Below are 20559 nucleotides of genomic sequence, written 5' to 3' on the forward strand. Positions count from 1 at the left end.
TGGCGACGAAGGGCATCCCACAGTGCGGCCTCGTCCAGCTCAGAGGCCCACGTGCGTTCCGGCCCATCGTAACGGGCCCCGCGTGGCCGCCGTGCGTTACGGGCCTAATCTGTAAAGGCATCCCTGTAATTACGGTCTGTAACCCCACTTTATGGGAATATTCTGGGGATAACCTAGGTAGTTGAGGGCACATGCGTCCTTAGCTCAAGGCGCTGCGCGCTCAGGTACCTATAAATACCCCTGCACAGTGCCCGTGAGAGGCCGGATTAACAGAGCTTTTGCCATCTAGCGCGTGTGCCCTGTTGACGTCACTGTTCACCCTTGTTGGATCCCCTTGCGACTGAGAGCAAGTTCCAACAGTTCCCATCACCAAATATGATTGAATCTTGGGGATCCTTGTTCTTGACGTAGGAAGAGAACATCCTCTTTTCCCCCATCATGTGGTTTGTGCATCCGCTGTCGATAATCCAGCTAGAGCCCCCGGATGCATAAACCTGCAAGGCAAATTTAGGCTTGGGTCTTAGGTACCCAACTCATGTTGGGTCCTACAAGGTTAGTACAAATAGCCTTAGGGACCCAAATGCAAGTTTTATCTCCCTTGCATTTTGCCCCTAATTTTCTAGCAAGTATCTTCCTATCCTTTCTACAAATAGCAAAGGAAGCATTTAAAGCATGATAAATTGTAGAAGGTTCACTATTTGTTTTCCTAGGCATATGAACAATATTTCTTCTAGGCATGTGATTAATAACATTTCTCCTAGCAAAATTTCTATCATGCATAATAGAAGAACTAGAAGCAACCATGGCATGAGAAAAAACATCATAACTTTTATAAACATTTCTAGAATGTCTCCTATCATGGTACATGAAGGCATGGTTCTTTTGAGCACTACTAGCCATAGGGGCCTTCCCTTTCTCCTTGGCGGAGATGGAAGCCTTATGGCTTGTTAAGTTCTTGACTTCCCTCTTGAAGCCAAGACCATCCTTAATTGAGGGGTGTCTACCAATCGTGTAGGCATCCCTTGCAAATTTTAGCTTGTCAAATTCACTCTTGCTAGTCTTAAGTTGGGCATTAAGACTAGCCACTTCATCATTTAATTTAGAAATGCAAACTAGGTGTTCACTACAAGCATCAACATTAAAATCTTTGCACCTATTGCAAATCATAACATGTTCTACATAAGAGTTAGATTTATTTGCTACTTCTAGTTTAGCATTTAAATCACCATTAAGACCTTTTAAAGTAGAAATGGTTTCATGACAAGTAGATAGTTCACAAGAAAGCATTTCATTCCTTTTAACCTCTAGAGCAAGAGAATTTTGTGCACTAACAAATTTATCATGCTCTTCATATAAAAGGTCCTCTTGTTTTTCTAGTAATCTATTTTTATCATTCAAAACATCAATCAATTCATTAATCTTATCAATATTACTTCTATCTAAGCCCTTGAATAAGCATGAATAGTCTATTTCATCATCATCACTAGACTCATCCTCGCTTGAAGAAGCATAAGTAGTATTGTTTCGAGTACATACCTTCTTCTCCTTTGCCATGAGGCATGTGTGACGCTCGTTGGGGAAGAGGGCCGATTTGTTGAAGGCGGTGGCAGCGAGTCCTTCGTTGTCGGAGTCGGACGACGAACAATCCGAGTCCCACTCCTTGCCAAGATGTGCCTCGCCCTTAGCCTTCTTGTAAGCTTTCTTCTTTTCCCTCTTGTTCCCTTGTTCCTGGTCACTATCATTATCGGGACAATTAGCGATAAAATGACCAATCTTACCACATTTGAAGCATGCGCGCTTCCCCTTCGTCTTGTTCTTGTTAGGCTGCCCCTTGCGACCCTTTAGCGCCGTCTTGAAGCGCTTGATGATGAGGGCCATCTCTTCATCATTAAGCCCGGCCGCCTCAACTTGCGCCACCTTGCTAGGTAGCGCCTCCTTGCTCCTTGATGCCTTGAGAGCAATAGTTTGAGGCTCTTGGATTGGGCCATTCAACGCATCGTCGACGTATCTTGCCTCCTTGATCATCATCCACCCGCTTACAAACTTTCCAAGGATCTCCTCGGGCGTCATCTTCGTGTACCTAGGATTCTCACAAATATTGTTCACAAGATGTGGATCAAGGACGGTAAAGGACCTTAGCATTAGGTGGACAACGTCATGGTCCATCCATCGCGTGCTTCCATAGCTCCTTATTTTGTTGATGAGGGTCTTGAGCCGGTTGTACGTTTGGGTTGGCTCCTCGCCCCTGATCATTGCGAATCTCCCAAGTTTGCCTTCCACCAATTCCATCTTGGTGAGCATGGTGACGTCGTTCCCCTCATGTGAGATCTTGAGGGTGTCCCAGATCTACTTAGCGTTGTCCAGGCCGCTCACCTTATGGTATTCGTCCCTGCACAAGGAAGCTAGAAGAACAGTAGTAGCTTGTGCATTCTTGTGAATTTGCTCATTAATGAACATGGGACTATCAGTACTGTCAAATTTCATTCCACTCTCGACTATCTCCCATATGCTTGGATGGAGAGAGAACAAGTGACTACGCATTTTGTGACTCCAAAATCCATAGTCCTCTCCATCAAAGTGGGGAGGTTTGCCAAGAGGAATGGAAAGCAAATGTGCATTTGAACTATGCGAAATACGAGAATAATCGAAAGAGAAGTTTGAGTTGACCGTCTTCTTTTTCTCGTAGTCGTTGTCGTCGTCCTTTTGGGAAGAGGAAGATTCGTCGCTGTCGTCGTAGTAGACGATCTCCTTGATGCGCCTTGTCTTCTTCTTCTTCCCATCTTTTCGTTTGTGGCCCAAGCCTGAGTCGGTAGGCTTGTCATCTTTCGGCTCGTTGACGAAAGACTCCTTCTCCTTATCATTGATCACAATCCCCTTGCCCTTAGGATCCATCTCTTCGGGCGATTAGTCCCTTTGTGAAGAGAACGGCTCCGATACCAATTGAGAGCACCTAGAGGGGGGGGTGAATAGGTGATCCTGTAAAACCTGACACTTAATGCACAAAACTTGATTAGGAGTTAGCACAATTAAGCCAAGTGGCTAGAGAGGAGAGCGTGCACAACACAATAACCACAAAGAGATCAACACAGAGATGGCACAGTGGTTTATCCCGTGGTTCGGCCAAGTCCAACACTTGCCTACTACACGTTGTGGCATCCCAACGGACGAGGGTTGCAATCAACCCCTTTCAAGCGGTCCAAAGACCCACTTGAATACCATGGTGTTTTGCTTTGCTTTTCTATATCCCGCTTGCGAGGAATCTCCACAACTTGGAGTCTCTCGCCCTTACAAAGATGTTCACACAGAAGCACGGAGTAAGGGAGGGATGAGCAACACACACAAGACACAAAATCAGAGTGACACCACGCACACAAGTCGCAACAAGAGCTCACAACACAACCAGGCGAGTTCACAACTCAAATGAAGCTCTAATTGCTATCGCAAAGAATCAAATGTGCGGAGTCAAAGTCTTGGTGCTTAGGAATGCTTAGAGAATGCTTGGTGATCTCCTCCATGCGCCTAGGGGTTGCTTTTATAGCCCCAAGGCAGCTAGGAGCCGTTGAGTGCATTCCAGGAAGGCAATTCTTGCCTTCTGTCACCTGGTGCACCGGACAGTCCGGTGCACCACCGGACACTGTCCGGTGCGGATCTCTTTCCTTATTTGGCGAAGCCGATCGTTGGCACTTGGGAGCCGTTGGCGCACCGGACACTGTCCGGTGCCCCATCCAACCGTTGGCGCTTGCCACGCGTTGCGCGCGGATTCCTCGGCCGACCGTTGGCCCGACCGACTGTTGGCTCACCGGGCAGTCTGGTGATTTTTAGTCGTACGTCGCCGATGAAGTCCCGAGAGCAGCAAGTTCGCAGATGCCAGCCTGGAGCACCGGACACTGTCCGGTGCACCACCGGACAGTCCGGTGCACCCAGACTGAGCAGACTCTTGGCTGCTTCGAGCCACTCTTTTTCAATTGCCTTTTCTCTGATTCTAACACTTAGACAAACATGTTAGTACACACAAAAACCAATGTACTAAGTCTAGAATCATACCTTTTTATTGATTTGCACCTTATCCATCATTTGACATAGTTTATCACTTAAGCACTTGTGTTGGACACTAAATCACCAAAATACTTAGAAATGGCTCAAGGGCACATTTCCCTTTCAGCTACTTATCATGGCTTTAAGCTCTATCAAATGGACGTGAAAAGTGCCTTCCTCAATGGACCAATCAAGGAGGAGGTCTATGTTGAGCAACCTCCCGGCTTTGAAGATAGTGAGTACCCTAACCATGTTTATAAACTCTCTAAGGCGCTTTATGGGCTCAAGCAAGCCCAAAGAGCATGGTATGTGTTGGGGACTTGTTCTCAAATTCTAAGAGTTAAGAACAAGGCAACATAAAAAGTGTTAAGTGTTAGGGTCCTTCGTCCTTCGAAGCATTATATCCCTTCGGGAAATAATGAGTCTCGGACGAAGGTCAAGAGAGACATACCTTCGTAAACATAACAAGTAATGACGAAGGACTCACGTAAAGCACGAAATATAATATAAGCATCATCATAGAATCATTTCTATTTTATTAACATGGAAAAACAGAAATGTTTTCAAATTACAAATGTACCTTCGGTCTTGAGAGAAAGGCGAAAAGTACGAGCGTGACGCAAAAGCGAATGCCAAGTCAGCGTGAACAGTACGGGAGTACTGTTCATCTATTTATAGACGCGGGACGCAGCCCACGTAAAATTACATCCATGTCCATTACATTTGTTAACGGTTTATGGAAATCTATTGAGGACCCCGAAGTCTTTTCATCTTAAGGTCGGTTCCCCCTTGTGCCATCGCGCCGAAGCTTCCCTGCGTACAGCTTCGGCTGCCCCCGACCTTCGTCTGGCTCAGCCTTCGTCCTGGTCGTGCTCCATATCCATAATTCTGAATCCGAAAATACCTGTTCATATAATTCACTTGGAAAACATTGTCAAATCATGTTTTTGAGGACCTTCGGAGGACGAAGGCCCCCAACAGTAGCCCCTCGCAATATTAATTTGTAAATAATAAATTCAGATTGCGATATGGACGAAGGCCTTGAGCCGAAGGTCCGAAAAAACACCTTCCCTTTGCTAGAATAGCAACATTCACTGACAAGCGGGGCCTTTTAACTTTCAACGCCCTAGGCGTATAAATAAGAACACATCGTGAATTCATTTGGTACACACGCTTGCCTTTTGCTTCGGCCCACTAAAAATTTTTAGCTCTTGCTCATTGAGATTTGCTGGTCTTTTTGATTTCGAAACTTCGGCCTCGGGAACAAATTTTTAGTGTTCCGAAGATGTCTGAAGACAAGAAGATCCCTGCTGAGACGAAGCTGAGTCTCGAGGAGGAGAAGAATCTGGGGTTCCTGATAGCGATGGCAGAGACTAATACAGAGAAAATCACGAAGGAGATTCTCGAAGGTTTGTCCGAAGATACTGATGACAGCGACAGCTATGATGTGGAAAGTGATGGGGAAGAGGCCGAAGATCGACCGTGGCGACCAAGTCACTCAGTTTTTGGGAAAACAACCATCAAGCAGAGTCACATTGATAATATGAGGGGGCGATACTTCCGAGACATATCTATTGTGAGAGCTGATGCCGGGGAAAAGACTTCTCCCACCCCTGAAGAAGATGAAGTTGTGATTTTCCGAAGCCTCCTCAAGGCTGGGCTTCGATTCCCCCTGAGCAATTTTGTTGTTGAGGTACTGAAAACATTCCAAATCTACCTTCATCAACTCACTCCCGAAGCTATTATAAGAATGGGGATTTTTGTCTGGGCTGTGAGAAGCCAAGGTTTGGAACCAAACGCTAAAAGCTTCTGCAACATACACGAGTTATTGTACGAGACGAAGCCCTGGGGAAAGGAGCAATACCACAACAACTTTGGGTGCTACAGCTTCGGCGCCCGCTCCGGGTCAAGCTACCCTGTGCCAACCTTTCGGAAGAGGTGGCCCGGAGCCTGGATGTCTGAATGGTTTTATGTGAAAAATGATCTAACAGCGCAAAATAATGTCAAAAGTATCATTATGTACCCAATTTGGCAACGCTTCGGGCTTCGAAGGCCGAAGGTTGAAATGGATGAGGCAGCCGAAGAATGCCAAAGAGCCTTCGGCGCAGTCTGCTCCTTTATTGGGTCAAGGGACTTGGTCCAGGAGCACATTGCCTTCAGGGTATGGCCACTTGCAGAAAAGTGGGAAATGCCGAAAGAAACCATCAAAGAGTCCGACGAAGGCGGACTAGTCAGATTAAAATACACATTCAAATATGCAGATAAATTTATTGAACCTGATGATGACTGGCTGAAAAGCATTGAAACATTAAGTGATGAATTACTTGGGGCATTCTCGAAGGCTGAAAATACTGCACTATCAGCAGCCTTCGGAGGCCGAAAAAAGAAGAGACTGAACCGAGTGTTTGATGCAATCGGGTTCTTCTACCCTGATTATTGTTATCCCATCCGAAGGCAAAAAAGGAAAAACATAACCTCTGAAAAAGAAGAAGCTGGAACCGCTCCTAGCGAGCCAGAACCAAAAGGAAAAAGGTTGAAGGTCTTCACACACCGACCACGCCATATTGAACCAGCTTCGGTGCCTGAGTATACTGGAGGAACTCCTTCGGCCGCTGAAGCTGAACGGCCACTCTTATTGCCAGAAATTGCAGAGATGGCCGAAGCACCATCGACAGAAAAAATGGAAGAAGCGAAAAATGTGACTAAGGAAAAAACCTCAGAAATTTTAAGTCCTGCAATAAATATTGAAGCAGCAAAAATCCAAAAGGCTCCAATGGTGACCCCAAAAAGGAAAAGAATGGTAAATGTACTAGATGTCTTGGAGACAATTAAGTTTTCAAGCACAACTCCAAAAAAGAGTGTTGAAATTGCTGAAGCTTCCTCTGAAGCTCCGACACAACAAACTGAAGCTGAAGCTGGGCCTTCAGAGCCCTTCAAGGAAGAAACTTTGGAAGCCGAAGCGATAAAAATACCAGAACCAATTTTAGTTGAAGAGACTGACACTGCCATCCCCGAAGCGCCTGCCAGCATGTGTGATTACATCATACGACATGCTTCGGGAAAAAAGCTATCTGATGGAGAAATTCATGAAGCTAATCATTATGCAAAGGAGCTGAAATATCCGAAGGGGGCAGTAATATTCAATGGAACAAATGAAGATGACTTCTTATACTGCCTGCCTGATAACAAAGAGCTATCCGTCTGCCGAGAGATGGCTAGAAGCCTAGGCTTTCCGAAGCTTGAAGCTGGGTTAAGTGCCATGACGAAAGAGGATCTCGCAGACAGCCTTGCGTACAACAGCCTGAAGGTACGGGAATTAAACACTTGAGAAAAAACCCCCCTTTTTTTTACGCAACTCATTCCTTTTTTCTTATATGAATTCTTTTTTCATATAGGGCCTGATCCTAAGCAACGCGTTAAGAGCGCAAAAGAGCGCCGAAGATGAAAGTTATGAAATTGCGTTTAATAATTTACGCTCCGAAGTTATCAAACTGAGAAACGAAGCTTTGGAAAAAGATAAGATTCTGCTTACACTGGTAGATAAAGTGAGAAAAAACGAAGCTGCTTCAAAGGCCCAGGCCGAAGCTCAAAAACTCGAAATAAAAGATCTTCAGAAACAGCTGGCCAGAGCCGAAGAGGATCGCGCTCTTGAGGAAACGAAACGAGAACTTAGTGATTTCATGGTCAGCAAATTGGAATCAAGAGTTAAGGAGCTTCGCACATCTCAGGGGAAATATTATGTGAAATCTGTAGAATGTGTTAATAAAATTAAATCCAGCTTCGCCAGCGTAGGCGCTTTTTCCAGCGAAGAGAATTTCTCTCGAGGCAATCCCGAAGGTCCGCTGGAATGGATTAGCCACGAAGCAGAGGCCTTCGAAGAGATTCTGAACAGTCGCGGCGACATATGTGCTTTTTCGGGCGCCAGAGGAATTGCTTCCGTCTTGGAGAAGAAAGGTTGCGAACATGTAAAATTTTTGGCTCAATCCGAAGCTACCTTATCTACCGAAGACATCAAGGACCCCTCGGCCGAAGCGAGCGCAGTTGGAGGCAAATTTTTTACTGATATCTGGAACGACGGCGGCCGAGGAATGGCACGAGAGATCATTGAAAGAAGCGAAAAAGGCATTCACGATGCTAGAAGAGTAGCAGACGCTGCCGAAAGGAGTAGGGAGCCCGAAAGACAGTTAGGTACCAACTAGTCGTTCTTGTTGCGCTGTAATTTTCATTTTAAACTTTGCTCGCGATTTGTAAAAGTACTGAAGAAGTGTTCTCTACGCTCAGAAGCTGTTGAACGATCTGCCGACCCCCACACAAAAGGGGATGAAGAAATTAATCAAATGGCCGAAACTATCATGGACAAGGTCGTTGACCAACTTCTGAATAAAGCCGCCGAAGCAGTATTGAGGGAAGATTAGGTGCTATTTGGAAAAAACATTTAAAGTGTAATCTATGCAACACTTTGTAGATTTGAATGTAATATACAAGTCTCTTTTCATTATTGAATTCTTTACGATGCATGAAACTTTAAATACATACCACTTTTGAGCCTTCGGCGAAAAAACACCTTCCCTTCTTTTCATGCGTCGTGAAGAAGATAGCCTTCGTCAAAATTATTCTGATGAATGACATCGATGCCTCGTGAAAACATTTTCCGAAGCTATTTTCCGAAGCTATGCAACTTTGATATTGATCTGATAAAGTTCGCCCATGTTTCGTGAAAATATTCCCCAAAACTGTATTCCGAAGCTATACAATTTCAATGTTACTTTTTCAAAGCATCCCTTCGAAGGTTTAGAGTGTCCCCTTCTCTTGCCAAATGCGATATGATGTATGATGCTTATGCTATGCAAAATGATGTGATGATGTTATGTTATGCATGTGACATTTGTTCCGAAGATACACATAAAATATATTCGTAAGCTCTGCATTCCCTTAGGAACGTCTTTGGAGCTTCTTCGTCTTTTACTTAGACGGCATCAGCGTTGACTTTTCGCTGTAAGCCTCCCTTAGGAGCTTCTTCGTCTTTTACTTAGACGGTATCAGCGTTGACTTTTCGCTGTAAGCCTCCCTTAGGAGCTTCTTCGTCTTTTACTTAGACGGTATCAGCGTTGATTTTTCGCTGTAGGCTCTGCATTCCTTTAGGAACGACTTCTGAGCAGAAAACTTACGCTGCGCTCCCTTTGGAACGACTTTTTGTGACTTTATAAACTTACTCTGCGTTCCTTAGAACGACTTTTTGTTACTCCGAAGGATTTTTAGTCCGAAGGTCCTTCTTGGTAACGGAAGAAATTTTAGGCTTCGGCAACTTAGGCCTGTGAATCAAATAAATTTTTCTCGTGGAGACAACGAAATTATTACATGGAAACTATCAATGTTTTTTGCTTCACAGAAAATAAAACTGAATAGAAAAGACTGCTATCAGAGGTAGGATATTTCAATAAATGTGCTTCGACTCTGGCACAGTGCTGTTGACTGTGCGAGCTTCGGACTGTTCTCTGAAGTCCCTCTGCTGTGGAGCGTATTGACTCCCTTCTGGCTGTTGACCTTGCTGCAATGGAGGTGGAGGTGGAAGCTGCTGCCAGGAAGCTTGAGGTTGACTTGCCGAAGCTACAGAAGCCGCAGGGTGGTTATCTATGTATTGTGGGACATAAGGCGGATGAAACGAAGCAGTATGCATAACCTGCTTCGACTGAGCTTGTTGAGATGCAGCTTCGGCTAGTTCTTTTTGCTTCTGGATTGTAACATGGCACGACCTAGTGGTGTGGCCCTTGCCCTCTCCACAAAATAGGCAAAACAGTCTCCTTGGCTGATCTCCGAATCTTCCGCCGAAGCCCCTGGCGCCTCTGCCTCTTGGAGCTGGTGGCCGAAAGGAAGTTTGTTGTTGCCCCGAAGCCTGTGAGGAGCACTGTGGCCTGTTTTGCTGACTCCCCTTATCATCATTCTGAGTGCTGTGAATTGAACGGACATGCCTCGGGTAGTATCTTCCTCCAAAGCCCCTGGTCATCTCAGAAAATCTGAAGGCCTCCTCCCTTCTTTGGCGAAAGTCATTGTCGGCACGAATGTACTCATCCATCTTTTGGAGCAATTTCTCCAAAGTCTGAGGAGGCTTCCGAGCAAAGTATTGAGCTGCAGGTCCAGGACGAAGCCCCTTAATCATGGCTTCGATAACGATTTCATTGGGCACCGTTGGTGCCTGCGCCCTCAATCGTAAGAACCTTCGGACATACGCCTGAAGGTATTCTTCGTGATCCTGAATACACTGGAAGAGGGCTTGAGCTGTAACCGGCTTCGTTTGAAATCCTTAAAAGCTGGTCAGTAACATATCCTTCAGCTTCTGCCATGAAGTGATTGTTCCTGGCCGAAGGGAGGAATACCAGGTCTGAGCAACATTCCTGACGGCCATGACGAAAGACTTCGCCATGATTGCAGCGTTGCCCCCGTACGAAGACACTGTCGCTTCGTAGCTCATCAAGAATTGCTTCGGGTCGGAGTGGCCGTCAAACATGGGTAGCTGGGGTGGCTTATAGGATGGAGGCCAAGGAGTAGCCTGCAGCTCAGCAGACAGAGGAGAAGCATCATCAAAAACGAAATTTCCCTGATGGAAATTATCATACCAGTCGTCTTCGTTGACGAAGCCCTCCTGATGAAGGTCTTTCTGATGAGGCCTTCTGTTCTGCTCATCGTGAGTGAGATGACGAACTTCCTCAGAAGCTTCGTCAATTTGCCTTTGCAACTCAGCTAGGCGGGCCATCTTCTCCTTCTTCCTCTGCACTTGTTGATGTAGCATCTCCATCTCTCTGATTTCTTGGTCTAGCTCTTCTTCCTCAAGCGTCGGGCTAACAGCTTTTCTCTTCTGGCTTCTGGCCTCCCGAAGAGAGACGGTCTCCTGGTTGTGGTCCAGCGGTTGTAGTGCTGTAGCCCCAGCCGCTGAAGCTTTCTTCGGCGCCATGGCGAAGGTCTATAGCTTCCGAAGGTGTTCACGAAGACTCGAAGTGGAAGTGAGTTCACCGGAGGTGGGCGCCAATGTTGGGGACTTGTTCTCAAATTCTAAGAGTTAAGAACAAGGCAACATAAAAAGTGTTAAGTGTTAGGGTCCTTCGTCCTTCGAAGCATTATATCCCTTCGGGAAATAATGAGTCTCGGACGAAGGTCAAGAGAGACATACCTTCGTAAACATAACAAGTAATGACGAAGGACTCACGTAAAGCACGAAATATAATATAAGCATCATCATAGAATCATTTCTATTTTATTAACATGGAAAAACAGAAATGTTTTCAAATTACAAATGTACCTTCGGTCTTGAGAGAAAGGCGAAAAGTACGAGCGTGACGCAAAAGCGAATGCCAAGTCAGCGTGAACAGTACGGGAGTACTGTTCATCTATTTATAGACGCGGGACGCAGCCCACGTAAAATTACATCCATGTCCATTACATTTGTTAACGGTTTATGGAAATCTATTGAGGACCCCGAAGTCTTTTCATCTTAAGGTCGGTTCCCCCTTGTGCCATCGCGCCGAAGCTTCCCTGCGTACAGCTTCGGCTGCCCCCGACCTTCGTCTGGCTCAGCCTTCGTCCTGGTCGTGCTCCATATCCATAATTCTGAATCCGAAAATACCTGTTCATATAATTCACTTGGAAAACATTGTCAAATCATGTTTTTGAGGACCTTCGGAGGACGAAGGCCCCCAACAGTATGAATGCCTAAGAGATTTTCTTATCGCTAATGGCTTCAAAGTCGGAAAAGCCGATCCTACTCTCTTTACTAAAACAATTGCAAATGATTTGTTTGTATGCCAAATTTATGTTGATGATATTATATTTGGGTCTACTAACAAATCTACTTGTGAAGAGTTTAGTAGGATCATGGTACAAAAATTCGAGATGTCTATGATGGGGGAGTTGAAGTATTTCTTAGGATTTCAAGTAAAGCAACTCCAAGAGGGCACCTTCATTAGCCAAACGAAGTACACTCAAGACATTCTCACCAAGTTTGGAATGAAGGATGCCAAGCCCATCAAGATACCCATGGGAACCAATGGGCATCTCGACCTCGACATGGGAGGTAAATCCGTAGATCAAAAGGTATACCGGTCGATGATAGGATCTTTACTCTACTTATGTGCATCTCGACCGGATATTATGCTTTCCGTATGCATGTGTGCAAGGTTCCAAGCCGATCCTAAGGAAGTTCACCTTAGGGCCGTAAAACGAATCTTGAGATATTTAGTTCATACTCCTAAGTTTGGCCTTTGGTACCCCAAAGGATCCACTTTTGATTTAATAGGATACTCAGATGCTGATTGGGAAGGGTGTAAAATTGATAGGAAGAGCACATTAGGGACTTGTCAGTTCTTGGGGAGATCCCTGGCGTCTTGGGCTTCAAAGAAACAAAACTAGTAGCTCTTTCAACCGCCGAAGCCGAGTACATTGCCGCAGGCCATTGTTGCGCGCAATTGCTTTGGATGAGGCAAACCCTTAGGGACTATGGTTACAAATTAACCAAAGTTCCTCTCCTATGTGATAATGAGAGTGCAATCTGCATGGCGGATAATCCCGTTGAGCACAGCCGCACTAAGCACATAGCCATTCGGTATCACTTGTTGAGGGATCACCAACAAAGGGGGGATATCAAGATTGCATATGTTAGCACCAAAGAACAATTAGCCGATATCTTCACCAAGCCATTAGATGAGAAAACTTTTACCAAACTTAGGCATGAGCTAAACATTCTTGATTCTAGGAATTTTGATTGATGTTTTACACACATAGCTCATTTATGTACCTTTGATCATCTCTCTTTCATGTGCTATGACTAATGTGGTTTTCAAGTGTATTTCATGCTAAGTCATAGATTGAAAGGGAAATAGAGTCTTCGGCGAAGACAAGGCTTCCACTCCACTCCATCGAATTATTCTTCCTTCGCCATCACTCCGCACCGCTCTCCAAATTTGGTATAATCTTCACTCATATCTTATTTGCCAAAGAGGGAGAGAAAGTAAAGGGCTTATATTTCACTCACAAGTATCCGTTTTTGGCGATTCATGCCAAAGAGGGAGAAAGTATTAGCCCAAAGCAAAAGGACCGCACCACCACCAATTTCAAAAATGTAGTCTTTCAAGTAGTATTAAAAGAAGTTTTTCAATTGGTATCTTATTTTTGATATAATTTCAAATTGGTATGACCTCTTTCAAAACTAAAACCCTCTTGAACACTAAGAGGAGAATTTCATTGAGGGGGAGTTTTGTTTAGTCAAAGGAAAAGCATTTGAAACAGGGGGAGAAAATTTCAAATCTTGAAAATGCTTCTCGAAATCTTATTCATTTACCTTTGACTATTTGCAAAAAGACTTTGAAAAGAATTTTCAAAAGATTTTGCAAAAAACAAAACTTGTGGTGCAAACGTGGTCCAAAATATTAAAATGAAGAAAGCAATCCATGCATATCCTATGAAATGTATATAGGTTTAATTCCAAGTAACTTTTGCGCTTACCTTATGCAAACTAGTTCAATTCTGCACTTATATATTTGCTTTGGTTTGTGTTGGCATCAATCACCAAAAAGGGGGAGATTGAAAGGGAAATAGGCTCACACCTTTTCCTAAATGATTTTGGTGGTTGAATTGCCTAACACAAATTATTGGACTAACTAGTTTGCTCTAGATTGTAAGTTCTACAGGTGCCAAAGGTTCAACACAAACCAATAAAAAGTCCAGGAAAGGGTTCAAATAAAAAGAGCAAAAGACAATCGAAGGCTGCCCTAGTCTGGCGCACCAGACTGTCCGGTGCACCACCGGACAGTGTCCGGTGCACCAGGGAGAATCACTCCGAACTTCCCACCTTCGGGGTTCTGGGATTGCCTCTCCGCTATAATTCACTGAACTGTCTGGTGTAGCACCGGACTATCCGGTGTGCCAGCGGAGCAACGGCTAACAGCGCCAATGGTCGTCTACAAAAGTCTACAGTGAACAGTGCAACTGCGTGTGCAGAGTCAGAGCATGCGCCAGATGGCGCACCAGACAGTGAACAGGACATGTCCGGTGCACCACCGGACTGTCCGGTGGCCCCACTTGTCAGAGCTCCAACGGTCGAACCCTAACGGTTGGGTGACGTGGCTGGCGCACCGGACTGTCCGGTGCGCCCTTCGACAGCAGACTTCCCCAACAGCCATTTTGGTGGTTGGGGCTATAAATACCCCCAACCACCACTCTTCAAGTGACCCAAGCATTCACTACTCCTCATTCAATACAAGAGCAATACACAACACTCCAAGACACAAATCAAAGCCTCCGATCAAATCAAAGTCCACAATTCAACTCTAGTTTTTAGGACTTGTGAGAAGATCGACTTGTGTTCCTTTGTTGTTCTTGTTGCTTGGTTGGCTTTCTTCTTTCTCTCATTCTTACTCTCAAAGCCTTGTAAGCAAAGCGAGAGACACCAATTGTGTGGTGGTCCTTGCGGGGTCTAAGTGACCCGGGAAATCAAGGAAGGAAGCTCACTCGGTCTAAGTGGCCGTTTGAGAGAGGGAAAGGGTTGAAAGAGACCCGGTCTTTGTGACCACCTCAACGGGGAGTAGGTTTGTGAAAGGGAAATGTGCCCTTGGGCCATTTCTAAGTATATTGGTGATTGAGTGCCAACACAAGTGGACTTATGTTAATCTAGGCAAAGTGATGGACAAATTGCAAATCAAGTAAAAGGTATGTTTCTAAGACTTAGTACATTATTTTAGAGACTAATGTATTGTGTCTAAGTGCTGGAAATAGGATAAATCAAGTTGGAAAAGAGATGGCTTAGTTCAACCAAAGACAGCTCGGTCTGGGTGCACCGGACATTGTCCAGTGCGCCAGGCCGGTGTCTGTCAACTGGTTGCTCTCGGGAAGCAATTAACGGCGTACGACTATAAATCACCGGACTGTCCGGTGGTGCACCGGACTGTCCGGTGGTGCACCGGACTGTCCGGTGAGCCAACAGTCGGCCGGGCCAACGGTCGGCCGCATAATCCGTGTGCGACGCGTGGCAAGAGCCAACGGTCAGAAGGGGCACCGGACTGTCCGGTGTGCACCAGACAGTGTCCGGTGCGCCAACGGCTCCAAAGCGCCAACGGTCGGCTTCGCCAAAGAAGGAAAGAAATCTGCACCGGACAGTGTCCGGTGGTGCACCGGACTGTCCGGTGCGCCAGGCGACAGAAGGCAAGAATTGCCTTCTTGAAATGCTCTCAACGGCTCCTAGCTGCCTTGGGGATATAAAAGGGACCCCTAGGCGCATGGAGGAGTACACCAAGCATCCTTTGAGCATTGTTGATCACTCACACTTCATTCTTGCTCACTTGTTCGGCATTCTTAGTGATTTGAGCTCCGTTCTAGTGAGAACCTTGAGATATTGTGTTGAGCTCAAGTCTTGATCTTGTGTGTGCGTATTTGCTGTGGTTTTGAGTGTGTTGCTTCCCTCCCTTACTCTAGTGCTTCATTTTGATTCTTATTGTAAGGGCGAGAGACTCCAAGTTGTGGAGATTCCTCGCAAATGGGAAAGAGTAAAGTAAAGAAGAACATCGTGGTATTCAAGTTGATCATTGGATCACTTGAGAGGAGTTGAGTGCAACTCTCGTCCGTTGGGACGCCACAACGTGGAGTAGGCAAGTTTTGTACTTGGCCGAACCACGGGATAAATCCTCGTGTCTCTTGTGCTTGTCTTTATTGTGTCTATTGTACTTCACAAGAGCTCTCCTCTCTACTCACTTGATTTCATCGTTCTAACTCTTAATCAAGTTTGTGGTGTTAAGTTTTAAGTTTTACAGGATCACCTATTCACCCCCCCCTCTAGGTGCTCTCAATTGGTATCGGAGCCATTCTCTTCAAGAAAGGGACTAATCGCCCGAAGAGATGGATCCTAAGGGCAAGGGGATGGTGGTCAATGATAAGGAGAAGGAGTCCTTCGTCAATGATCCCAAGGATGACAAGCCAAATGACTCAGGCTCGGGCCACAAAAGAAAAGACAGGAGGAAGAAGAAAACGAGGCGCATCAAGGAGATCATCTACTACGACGACAGCGACGAGTCCTCTTCTTCCCAAAAGGACGACGACAACGACTATGAGAAAAAGAAGATGGTTAATTCAAACTTCTCTTTTGATTATTCTCGTATTCCGCATAGTTCAAATGCACATTTGCTTTCCATTCCTCTTGGCAAACCTCCACACTTTGATGGGGAGGACTACGGATTTTGGAGTCACAAAATGCGTAGTCACTTGTTCTCTCTCCATCCAAGTATATGGGAAATAGTAGAAAATGGAATGCACTTTGATAGTACGGATAGTCCCATGTTCATTAATGAACAGATTCACAAAAATGCACAAGCTACTACTGTTCTTCTAGCTTCATTGTGCAGGGATGAATACCATAAGGTGAGCGGCTTGGATAACGCCAAGCAGATTTGAGACACCCTCAAGATCTCACATGAGGGGAACGATGTCACCATGCTCACCAAGATGGAGTTGGTGGAGGGTGAACTTGGGAGATTCGCAATGATCAGGGGCGAGGAGCCAACACAAACGTACAACCGGCTCAAGACCCTCGTCAACAAAATAAGGAGCTATGGAAGCACGTGATGGACAGACCATGACGTCGTCCGCCTAATGCTAAGGTCTTTTGTTGTCCTTGATCCACATCTTGTGAACAATATTCGTGAGAATCCTAGGTACACCAAGATGACACCCGAGGAGATACTTGGAAAGTTTGTAAGCGGGCGGATGATGATCAAGGAGGCTAGATACGTTGATGATGCATTGAATAGCCCAATTCAAGAGCCTCAAACTATTGCTCTCAAGGCAACAAGGAGCAAGGAGGTGTTACCTAGCAAGGTGGCACAAGTTGAGGCGGCCGGGCTTAATGATGAAGAAATGGCCCTCATCATCAAGTGTTTCAAGACGGCGCTAAGGGGTCGCAAGGAGCATCCCAACAAGACCAAGACGAAGGGGAAGCGCTCATGCTTCAAATGTGCTAAGATTGGTCATTTTATCGCTAATTGTCCCGATAATGATAGTGACTAGGAACAAGGGAACAAGAGGGAAAAGAAGAAGTCTTACAAGAAGGCTAAGGGCGAGGCACACCTTGGCAAGGAGTGGGACTCGGATTGTTCGTCGTCTGACTCCGACAACGAAGGACTCGCCACCACCGCCTTCAACAAGTCGGCCCTCTTCCCCAACGAGCATCACACCTGCCTCATGGCAAGGGAAAAGAAGGTAAGCACTCATAATACTAGTACTTACGCTTCCTCAAGTGATGAAGAATCTAGCGATGATGAAATAGACTACTCATGTTTATTCAAGGGCCTAGATAGAACTAAGGTTGATAAAATTAATGAATTAATTGATGCCTTGAATGATAAGAATAGGTTATTAGAAAAGCAAGAGGATCTCTTGTATGTAGAACATGATAAGTTTCTAGAGGCACAAAAATCCCTTGCTGTAGAAATTAAAAGAAATGAAATACTTTCTTGTGAATTGTCTACATGCCATGACTCTATTTCTCGCTTAAAGAGCATAAATGATGATTTGAATGCTAAGTTAGAAATAGCTAATAAATTAACATCCTGTGTAGAACATGTTGTAGTCTGCAATAGGTGTAAAGACTTCAATGTTGATGCTTGTAGTGAACACCTAGTTTCAATTTCTAAATTGAATGATGAAGTGGCTAGTCTTAATGCCCAACTTAAGACTAGCAAGAGTGAATTTGACAAGCTAAAATTTGCAAGGGATGCCTACACTTTTGGTAGACACCCCTCAATTAAGGATGGTCTTGGCTTCAAGAGGGAAGTCAAGAACTTAACAAGCCATAAGGCTTCCATCTCCGCCAAGGAGAAAGGGAAAGCCCCTATGGCTAGTAGTGCTCAAAAAAACCATGCTTTCATGTATCATGATAGGAGACATTCTAGGAATGTGTATAGAAGTTATGATGCTTTTAATTCTCATGCCATGATTGCTTCTAGTTCTTCTATTATGCATGATAGAAATTTGACTAGGAAAAATGTTGTTCATCATATGCCTAGAAGAAATACTGTTCCTAGGAAAGTAATGAATGAACCTTCTACAATTTATTATGCTTGCAATGCTTCCTTTGCTATTTGTAGAAAGGATAAGAAGGTAATTGCTAGGAAATTAGGGGCCAAATGTAAGGGAGACAAGACTTGCATTTGGGTCCATAAGACTATTGTAACTAACCTTGTAGGACCCAACATAAGTTGGGTACCTAAGACCCAAGCCTAAATTTGCCTTGCAGGTTTATGCATCCGGGGGCTCAAGCTGGATTATTGACAGCGGATGCACAAACCACATGACGGGGGAAAAGAGGATGTTCTCTTCCTACGTCAAGAACAAGGATCCCCAAGATTCAATCATATTCGGTGATGGGAACCAAGGCAAGGTGAAAGGGTTAGGAAAAATTGCTATTTCATCCGAGCACTCTATTTCTAATGTGTTCTTAGTTGAATCGCTTGGATATAACTTGTTGTCTGTGAGTCAACTTTGTAATATGGGATATAACTGTTTATTCACAAATTTAGATGTGTATGTCTTTAGAATAAGTGATGGTTCATTAGCTTTTAAGGGTGCACTAGACGGCAAACTTTATTTAGTTGATTTTGCAAAAGAGGAGGTCGGTCTAGATGCATGCTTAATTGCTAAGACTAGCATGGGCTGGCTGTGGCATCGCCGTTTAGCACATGTGGGGATGAAGAACCTTCACAAGCTTCTAAAGGGAGAACACGTGATAGGTCTAAATAATGTAACTTTTGAAAAAGATAGACCTTGTGGAGCTTGTCAAGCAGGTAAACATGTGGGAAGTTCTCATCATGCCAAAAATGTGATGACAACATCAAGACCCCTAGAGTTACTTCATATGAACCTCTTCGGACCCGTCGCCTATCTAAGCATAGGAGGAAGTAAGTATGGTCTTGTTATAGTTGATGATTTTTCCCGCTTCACTTGGGTATTCTTTTTGCAGGGTAAATCTGAAACCCAAGGGACCCTCAAGCGCTTCCTAAGGAGAGCTCAAAATGAGTTTGAGCTCAAGGTGAAGAAGATAAGGAGCGACAACGGGTCCGAGTTCAAGAACCTTCAAGTGGAGGAGTACCTTGAGGAGGAAGGAATCAAGCATGAGTTCTCCGCTCCCTACACACCACAGCAAAACGATGTGGTAGAGAGGAAGAACAGGACGCTCATAGACATGGCGAGGACAATGCTTGGAGAATTCAAGACGCCCGAGCGTTTTTGGTCGGAAGCCGTGAACACGTCTTGCCATGCCATAAACCGGGTGTACCTTCATCGCCTCCTCAAGAAGACTTCGTATGAGCTTCTAACCGGTAACAAACCCAATGTATCTTACTTTCGTGTTTTTGGGAGTAAATGCTACATTCTAGTGAAAAAAGGTAGAAATTCTAAGTTTGCTCCCAAAGTTGTAGAAGGGTTTTTGTTAGGTTATGACTCAAATACAAAGGCGTATAGAGTCTTCAACAAATCATTGGGTCTGGTTGAAGTCTCTAGCGACGTTGTATTTGATGATACTAATGGCTCTCCAAGAGAGCAAGTTGTTGATCTTGATGATGTAGATGAAGAAGACGTTCCAACAGCCACAATGCGCACCATGGCGATTGGAGATGTGAGGCCACTGGAACAAAAGGAGCAAGATCAACCTTCTTCCTCAACAACGGTGCATCCCCCAACTCAAGAAGATGAACAGGTTCATCAAGAGGAGGCGTGTGATCAAGGGGGAGCACAAGATGATCATGTAATGGAGGAAGAAGCTCAACCAGCACCTCCAACCCAAGTTCGAGCGACGATTCAAAGGAATCAACCCGTTGACCAAATATTGGGTGACATAAGCAAAGGAGTAACTACTCGTTCTAGATTAGTTAATTTTTGTGAGCATTACTCCTTTGTCTCTTCTATTGAGCCTTTCAGGGTAGAAGAGGCCTTGCTAGATCCGGACTGGGTGTTGGCCATGCAGGAAGAGCTCAACAACTTCAAGCGTAATGAAGTTTGGACACTGGTGCCGCGTCCCAAGCAAAACGTTGTGGGAACCAAGTGGGTGTTCCGCAACAAACAGGACGAGCACGGAGTGGTAACGAGGAACAAGGCTCGACTTGTGGCAAAAGGTTATGCCCAAGTCGCAGGTTTGGACTTTGAGGAGACTTTTGCTCCTGTGGCTAGGCTAGAATCTATTCGTATATTGCTAGCATATGTCGCTCACCATTCTTTCAGGTTATTCCAAATGGATGTGAAGAGCGCTTTCCTCAACGGGCTAATCAAGGAGGAGGTGTACGTGGAGCAACCCCCTGGCTTCGAGGATGAACGGTACCCCGACCACGTGTGTAAGCTCTCTAAGGCGCTCTATGGACTTAAGCAAGCCCCAAGAGCATGGTATGAATGCCTTAGAGACTTTTTAATTGCTAATGCTTTCAAGGTTGGGAAAGCCGATCCAACTCTCTTTACTAAGACTTGTGATGGTGATCTTTTTGTGTGCCAAATTTATGTCGA

This window comes from Zea mays, chromosome 9, assembly GCF_902167145.1.
Source record: "Zea mays cultivar B73 chromosome 9, Zm-B73-REFERENCE-NAM-5.0, whole genome shotgun sequence".
NCBI classification, from domain to species: Eukaryota; Viridiplantae; Streptophyta; class Magnoliopsida; order Poales; family Poaceae; genus Zea; species Zea mays.